We start from the raw sequence: 8,271 nt of genomic DNA on the forward strand, positions 1-8,271 counted from the left end.
TCATCACAGAAGTAAATAACATGCCCATCAATATTATCGACCAAGAGATCTTTAACCATTACAATACTAGGTTCAACTTTAATTTTCTCAAGGGGTGTAGGTGTTCTAGTATTCCTCTTACGAACCACAGTTGAAGCTTTAGCATGATTCTTTATTCTAGCAGGGAAAGGTGGTCTCTCAATATAAGCGGTAGCAACAATAGGATCAACATTATAAGTGATAGTCTTTTCTTCAACTTTAATAGGTTCACTACTAGGAAAAGGCCTACTAATGGCGCATCGGTTTTGCCTACTAATGGCGCACTACCGGTGCGCCATTAGTAGCACGTCACTAGTATTTTTTACTAATGGCGCACCACTGGTGCACCATTAGTATCTGGTATACTAATGGCGCACCAAGCAGTGCGCCATTAGTATGTAAGAACATGCGCCATTAGTATGCCTCCCGGGGGGCCATACGTAACCATGTGCTTTGTCATACTAATGGCGCACTCTGAGGTGATGCGCCATTAGGATCCTTTGGCATACTAATGGCGCACCTGGAGGTGATGCGCCATTAGTATGAATATTTGGTTTTTTTTCCTTTTCTGATTTTTGCACGGGTTACAAAATATATTATTGGACAAAATATAGACAGCAGCACAAAACAACAGCAGATTCATCGAATACAATAGAAGATTAGTCTCCGAATACAATTCATCATATTAGTCTCCAAATTCAAAAGACCGAACAAAGATAAAACATTACAAGTCTCAAGACCGCGAGTATCGAGTTTGTCTTCACATTACAAGTCGATATCGATTATCTAAACTACCATCACATAGAAGAGAGCTGCGGTCATCACGATAAGCATCGTCGCGATCAAACTGGTCTTCATCCGGTTCCTCCAACGCTCCCTCCTCTCTCCCGCTAGATAGCGGGCGTATCTAGATTCGGCCTCCGCCCTAGTGGTGTACCCTTTGTAACTGTTACCGCTGAAACGGTGAACCTGTCTCCGACACTCCTCCCAGTCGTCGTAGACTCTGGGAACCTTACCCTTGTACACGACATACGACGGCATCTCTATGCACAAGCCAAACAACAGACAATACATAAGCAATATGTAAGTATGCAACAAAAGGATCGAAAGAGAAAAACAAGACATTAATAGCACGATTCATGGTCCTACTAATAAATAGCATCGATTACATCTAAGTTGAACGACTGTCCAAACCAAAGAGACATACGAATTCATTAAAGTTTAATTACAACATGAGCCAATCAATGTTTCATAACTACACATCACTACTTTCGACTCGACTCATCGGACAGGAGCGTGGATGAAGCCGTCGTCTGTCGTGATGGTCATGAAATCGCGGTCGTTGTCACCCTGCATTTGTAGCATTCCATCTATCTCACTGTTGGATGGTTGATATCTGCGGAAGAACTGCCCCGAGGTATGAAGGACATCTTGATGGATGATATCCGCAAACTCCGACTGGATGCGAAAGAATTCTTGTCTGAGGTCCGCGTCCTGGGTTGCCGACAACCTCGTGGCCCAATCTTTGAGACTATCTGGTAGCAGAAGGTGATGATGGTCCCTTACGATCGCCCGCATGTGATGGAGGGTGTAGTCGGCATCCTTCTGACCGCCAGGCGGCTGCTTGACGTAGCAGAACTTCGTATTGTGTAAGAAGGTGTGCTTGCCGTACTTACGAACTGCCCTGGTGAAGGTGCCTCCAGATTTGGCATAGCCGAGGAGAACATCATCAAGAACTTTCTTGACATTTGTGTAGTCTATCTTGGAGTTACGGTTCGGGTCGAAATACGTGGCCATGGAATATTTCGGGCTTAGGAGGATGAGTGTGCAATGTGTGTCACTGCACAGAACACGGAATGTTAGAAAAAAAAGAACGATCGAAATCTAAGAAATCATATGTTACGGGGCGGTTAAGGGATGACTTACTTGGGAAAGTAAGCCACAAGGAAGTTATCCTTATCTGGGTTTGCCAGAATGACGCCTTCGAGGTGTGAACTCGCAACTTGGCGGTCCCCAGCACTGCTCAAGTGCTTGGCACGCATGTAGAAGGGGTCGACTATCACGATGTCCTAGGTATTTTCTCTAATGATCCGCATCTCCATACTCAGCGAAAACAGCCGAACGAAGGTGTAGTGCAGCGGATGAAGGTTAAACATAGCAAAGATGTCATCAAACCGCAGGACGATCGTACCCCCGATGTCGCCAACCACAAAGCCCTTGCCCTCTGGCACCTTGGCCACGAAAACCGGGTATGCCACATCATTCTCTCTGAGACGCCGCTTCTCCAAAGAAAGAACACTGTCGTGCAGACTCCGCATAGCGGTGGTTGCAGCATTGAGCATATTTGGCGGTAGCATCGCCCTACCCGCCACATGCACCCTCCTCGAGATATCCTTAGGTGAAGGTGGCCCGTCCTGAGCACGGATCGAACTCGGTGCCGGCTGGCTCGCACCGGCACCCTTGTTAGTCTTTCGTTTCCGTCCCTTCTTCTTGATCTCCTGTAATGGGACCGAGTTCTGCTCACAGACCACCTTCTTGAGCGTGTTGGGGCTAATAATATTTCACACCTTAGCTATCTGAGGCTCGGTGAAGGCGGGAGCTGGAGGCGTCTCCTGAGAACTGAACGCCAGACGACGCCTGTTGCAATTGGATTTCTCCACCATATCAGCTAGATTGCGGTCGTCTTGGTTGGGTTCTTGAGAAAGAGGCCCGCAGAACTCGTCAGCGTACCCATGTTCGGCAAAGTACTTATCGACTTTGGTAAATGTACCGTCGTCGTTGTCGTCGTCGTCCGGATCCTGTGCCATAGGGATGTCCGTATCCTGTGCCATAGGGATGTTCGGCATAGGGATGTCCGGCAGGTCCGGTAGCGTTGCGGCGTTCTTGCCATGGCTTGGCGCCGGCACGACTGGCAGTCTTGTCTGTGGGGTGGTGTCCACCGCCCCCAAACGAATCTGGCTCTTCGGCCAAAGCAGGGGCCGGTTTACGCAGGCGCTGAGGGTCATCTCATCTTCTTCGTCGGCCCCAGCGGGTCGAATCGGAGGTAACAGCTCGTTGCAGCTTGGCAGCACCCGAACCACTTCAACCCTATACACTGTGGGTGCCATCGGATTACCGTGGAACATGCGGTTGCCCGGTTGAACGATTCTGCCCTTGGCGACATCGACCAAGTCGCTGCCCACGAAGTGCAGAAGAGTGCAAGGAACGTCGGCGGCGCCCTGCGAAAACATGTAGGGCGTCAGGGATGCCCAGTCAAAGGCAAGGAGATGAAGTCATCGGCCGAGAGGCTTAGTTACCGTGATGCCGTCGAGCTCGGCTAATGTCGAGGCACCGCCAATGGCGGGCATGCAACTGACGGAGGGGGCGCTTGCTGGCGAGGTGCCGGCTGGCGTACACCCGAGTGCATTAAGCTCCAATGCCCGTGCCGGCGCCGGAGACACGAATACCGCCTCCGCCGAAGACACCAATGGCGCCGCCGGAGACACCAATGGCGCCACCGGAGACACCAATGGCGCCACCTGCACGCTGTGTGAGTTGCTGGCCGTGAAGCTGGGAACCAGGGGAGGCCCCTGTTGGCCGCCTGCAATCCACGTCATCAGCCCATGAATCAACGTAGGCATGGCGTTGAGCTTCGTTCCCAGTTGTTGTTCCACTTGCTCTTGGATAAGCTCCGGAATCCGCGCCACTTGTGCCTTGAGTGCTTCAACCTCGCGCGTCTGGCTTTCCGAGCTGGTCTTTTTCTCCTTCCACACACCAGTGGTATAGTATGACCCCCATTTTGTGGACAAGCCTTTGCCGGCCACACGACCATCTGACGTCGGCTTAGTGAGCTTATCCTTGTTTTTCATTATGTTCAACGCCCTATTTAAAGGGGTGTCGAAAGGGGAGCTCTGAGACGACCCCGCGCTACTGCTTTCAGTTTCCTATGGAAGGAACGTGAACCATTTAGAAATATTGCGGATTAATTAGAGTGCAACCGTATGGAGCTAATTACGCGGGGGTGTATTCCTTACCAGAACAAGCTCAAGCGCCCTGGTCTTCGGATCCGTGGTAAGCTCCTTTGTTATCGGGTCCTCCTTGTACCGGGCCCTAACAAAGTTCCTGGTCTGCTTGTCACCGCTGTATTTCTCGAAGAGGGGCGGTAGGCCTTGCTCGGCACGCTCTGCGTCCTCCTTGTCCCATATAGGCTCCGCCACTCTGTAATCGCCGAGACCGAGTTTGTGTTCCCCTAAGTTCAACTCCCGCATTTCTTTCCCCCACTTACTTGATTCGGAGGTTGTGCTGCTCTCGCACTTGATCTTGAACTCCTTGTAGTCATCTTCGCTGATCAAAGAATATTTTGCCTTGATCTTCTCATAACTATCACCTTTATCAATCATTCTCTTCACCGCGCTTCTCCAAATAGACAGGGCCGTGCTCATCCTCGTGAGGGCGGCACTGTTCACTTTATTCCCTGAGAGGCGTGTGTTTTCAAAATAGGCGGGGAACTTGTATCGTTCGTGCAGCTTCGTGAAGAGGAGGTTGCGCAAATTCCCTCGGTCCTTATGCCTAAGGTTCTTGGTGTTGATCGAGATGGTGCTCCGGAGAATGCACCCGAGCTGAAGCGAGTACCCCTTGACTATATGTTTGGGCTCCGTTGGATGCCCGTCGGAGTCCACTTGAGTAAATTCCTCCTTAAGGGTGCTAAGCGCATTCGGGCGCCAGTCCTTCCTTTGCTTCTTCGGTTGGTTGCCATCTGTGTGTGCGCCGCCATCATCAGTGGTGGCATCCTCGGCGGCACCATCAGTGGTGTCATCCCCGACGCCACTAGGGGTTGTGTAGTCAGGATCGGTGTCTTCCGCGACGTCCTCATAGCGGTGAGGTTGTTCCTCCATCTCCTGGAACAGCTCCCAGAATTTCTTGCCGCCTGAACCGCCGGCCTCATCGTTGTGGGACATGTTTTGCTCTAAATAGGAAAAAAGTTTGGTCAAAAAGTTGGTTATTGTCAAGGAACAAGATCATGGTCTCATCATTTAGGCTTTGTCGACACCGAGGCATCCTAAAAGCTAAGCTTTTATCATTTAGGGTTTGTCGATGCCGAGGCACCCTAAAAGCCTAAGCGTACATCATTTAGATTATCATCGACACCGAGGTACCCTAAAAGCCAAGGTTTCATCATTTAGGGTTTGTCGACGCCGAGGCACCCTAAATGCTAAGTTAACTTTTCATCATTTAGGGTTTATCGATGCCGAGGCACCCTAGGTTGGGCCTAATCACTTGGCACTATTCACTTGGCTCTATTGCCACATATGTTGGGTTTATCATCTAGGGTTTATCGATGCTGAGGAGAATTCTAAGTTGGGCCTAATCACTTGGCTCTATTGCCACCTATGGTTTAATGCAGCAAGAATAAAGGGGCAGTTGATCCTACTTAATTAAGTACTAAGATACCCGGCCCATGCATTAGTATCAAGTACCCCATATGTCCGATTTTTAGCAAAGTCATGCTAAAATTCACGGAAAATTTTAGCATGACCTTTGCTGGAAATAGGACATATGGAGTACCCGAATTTGCCGGAACGGAAGTTAATCGACATTCCGGCAAACTCAAGGGCCTCTCGGGGTACCTTCAAAATCATCACGACACAATGGTCGGAGACAAAACCCAGCCACAGACCATATGGTCCTCTGCTTTCATATGAACAAAAATCAGCTCAACTTATGTGAGCTTCCATTCCAAATATAATAGGTCACCCAACAAAAAATCATCAATAGTTTAGCAAGTCTGTACAAACATAGAAAGAATAGAAAGTTTGCTGCCTATTCAAACACAGAAACAAAACACTACTTGAACTTCTGCTACATTTGGACCATGGCAATTTACTTTCATGGAGCATGACAAATGTATTTTACAGATCATGGCATTGTTTTTACTATATGCACCATGGCAAATTTCTTTTCTTTTTGCTACATGGCAAATTTCTTTTGCATCGAGCCATGGCAAATATAGTCTATGCATCATGAAAATTATAGTGTATGGATCATGGCATTTTTTATTCTACATTTTTATTCTATGGATCATGCCAGGAAATTATAGTCTATGCATTTTTTTAATCTCTGGATCATGATCCAACAAAATTGCCATCTCCCATGGCAAATATAGCCTATGCATCATGGAATTTATACTGTATGGATCATGGCATTTTTTTGTCTATGGATCATGATCTATAGAACATTTTAGTCGATGTCATTTTCTGAAACATATTTTTGCCATGGCAATTTTGAATCAATAGACATACGTCTCAAAAGAGGCATGATCAAATTCTGGTGCCCTTGACTTACTAGTATTTATCTCTTATGACTGATGAATGTGCATTGAGTCCAGAAGCAAAGACTCTACAGTGAAATAAAAAAACCTTGGAAATATATTTATGATAACTCTAAATGGATCAGAAGGTGCAAATACACTTGTAAAAAAAAGGTATGCATTTGCAGCAGCTTTGTTTTGATTATGACACCATTCTGTTATGACACCCTACCTTCTTCTAAATGGCTCTTGTGATTTTTTGAGAGTGCAAACCAATGAGATTAGCTTAACTAAATTATCTTGCAATTCCATTAGAGACTACAGCAGCAGCAAGAAAGCATCATGGTTCAAGTTATGCAACTACCAACCTGTGTTTTATTGAAATAGAAGAAACTTAGCTTAAGTACATCATCCTACTTTATCGAAAAAAGTACATCATCCTACAACTTCCTTAGAGACTACGGAAGCAGCAAAACGCATCATGGTTTACGCTTTGCAACTACCAAAATGTGATCTCATGCGAAAAAAGGACAGTAAATTGTTCAGCTTAGCATCATGTTTCAGCTTACACAAGTACCAAAATGTAAGTGTAACCCATTGTTTAAAGGTTTCAAAAAAAGGATTACAAGAAAGGTCACCCATCGATGTGATTCAGATTGCAGATAGCAAAGCAAAGCAATTAGCTAAAGACCTTAATGATGGAGACCCTAAACCAGCAACACCACTAAATTAACTAGCACTATTTTCTTCCCCCAAGAAACCCACAAACATTTAACATAAGCATCAAATTGGTCACCCAAATTACCCAAAACACATAAGAAGAGTAGTTGAGACTTCAGTCTACATGCTACAGAACCCAGGGTGCGGGAGGTGCACATGACAGTGAGGTAACGGTCCTACAAAGCATGGCTGGGCGTGGCCCGAGCGTAGTGGAGGCACGGTCGCGGTGCTGTGAGCGCGCCTGGGCGGGGCCAGGGCGCGGCCCGAGCGTAGTGGAGGCGCGGTCGCGGTGCGGTGAGCGCGCCTGGGCGGGGCCAGGGCGCGGCCAGGGGCCGAGGGGAGCACGGCCATGGGGGGCGGCAACCAGGAGCTGGGGCGCGGTGGTGCGACAGTCTACGGCGACGAAATCAAAAGGGGGGAGGGGAACCGGTGCAGCTCACCAAGAGGAAGACGATGGCGAGCTCGTGCGCGGTCGGGGTTGACAAGGTCACGCGGATCGACGGTGAGGCCGCGGTGGCAGGAGGTGGAAGAAGACCTCGATCCGCACGATGCAGAGTCGTCGAGCTCGAACGGCTGGCCGTAGATGACATAGAAGAACACTGCAGAGCTCCTGGACTCCTTGGTGGGGTGCGGGGATGACGGTGGTCGTGGGGACGATGTGGTGTCGACGGGGACGACCTAGTCGGGTGAAGCAGCACGAGGGGAGGGGAAGTGGGGAGGTGCTAGGGTGTGGAGCGGTAGCGGGGGTCGTCAGAGCGGGCGCGGGGGAGCCGGAGCGGGTGTGGAGCGGGCGCGGGGGTTGTTGGAGCAGGCCGGGGGTCGTCGGAGCGGGAGCGGGTGCGGGGGAGGGGAGGGGGATCTGGCGAGGGAGAGGGAAGGGGGATCGGGCGAAGGGGTATCCAGCTATAGCAATGGCGCACCACCCTGTTGTGCGCCATTAGTAACTCTTTTTTTGACAGCAATGGCGCACCCTCCTCTGGTGCGCCATTAGTAGCATTTTTTCATTATTTCTTGTTGCATCAAATAATCTGTTTTTTATCAAATTTGTTATTTTCATGAGGACTAAAACAGAAGAAATCATCAAATATCATCAATATTTTTTTGAAAATATCATCAAATTTGTTATTTGAAGATATCATCAAATGTCTTATTTGAAAATATCATCAAATTTGTTATTTAAAAATATCTTCAAAAAGTGGGGGAGGGTGCGGATGTCGGCTGCGGCGGTGGAGCGGGCCGGGGGAGGG

Source organism: Triticum dicoccoides, chromosome 2B (genome assembly GCF_002162155.2).
Source record: "Triticum dicoccoides isolate Atlit2015 ecotype Zavitan chromosome 2B, WEW_v2.0, whole genome shotgun sequence".
NCBI classification, from domain to species: domain Eukaryota; kingdom Viridiplantae; phylum Streptophyta; class Magnoliopsida; order Poales; family Poaceae; genus Triticum; species Triticum dicoccoides.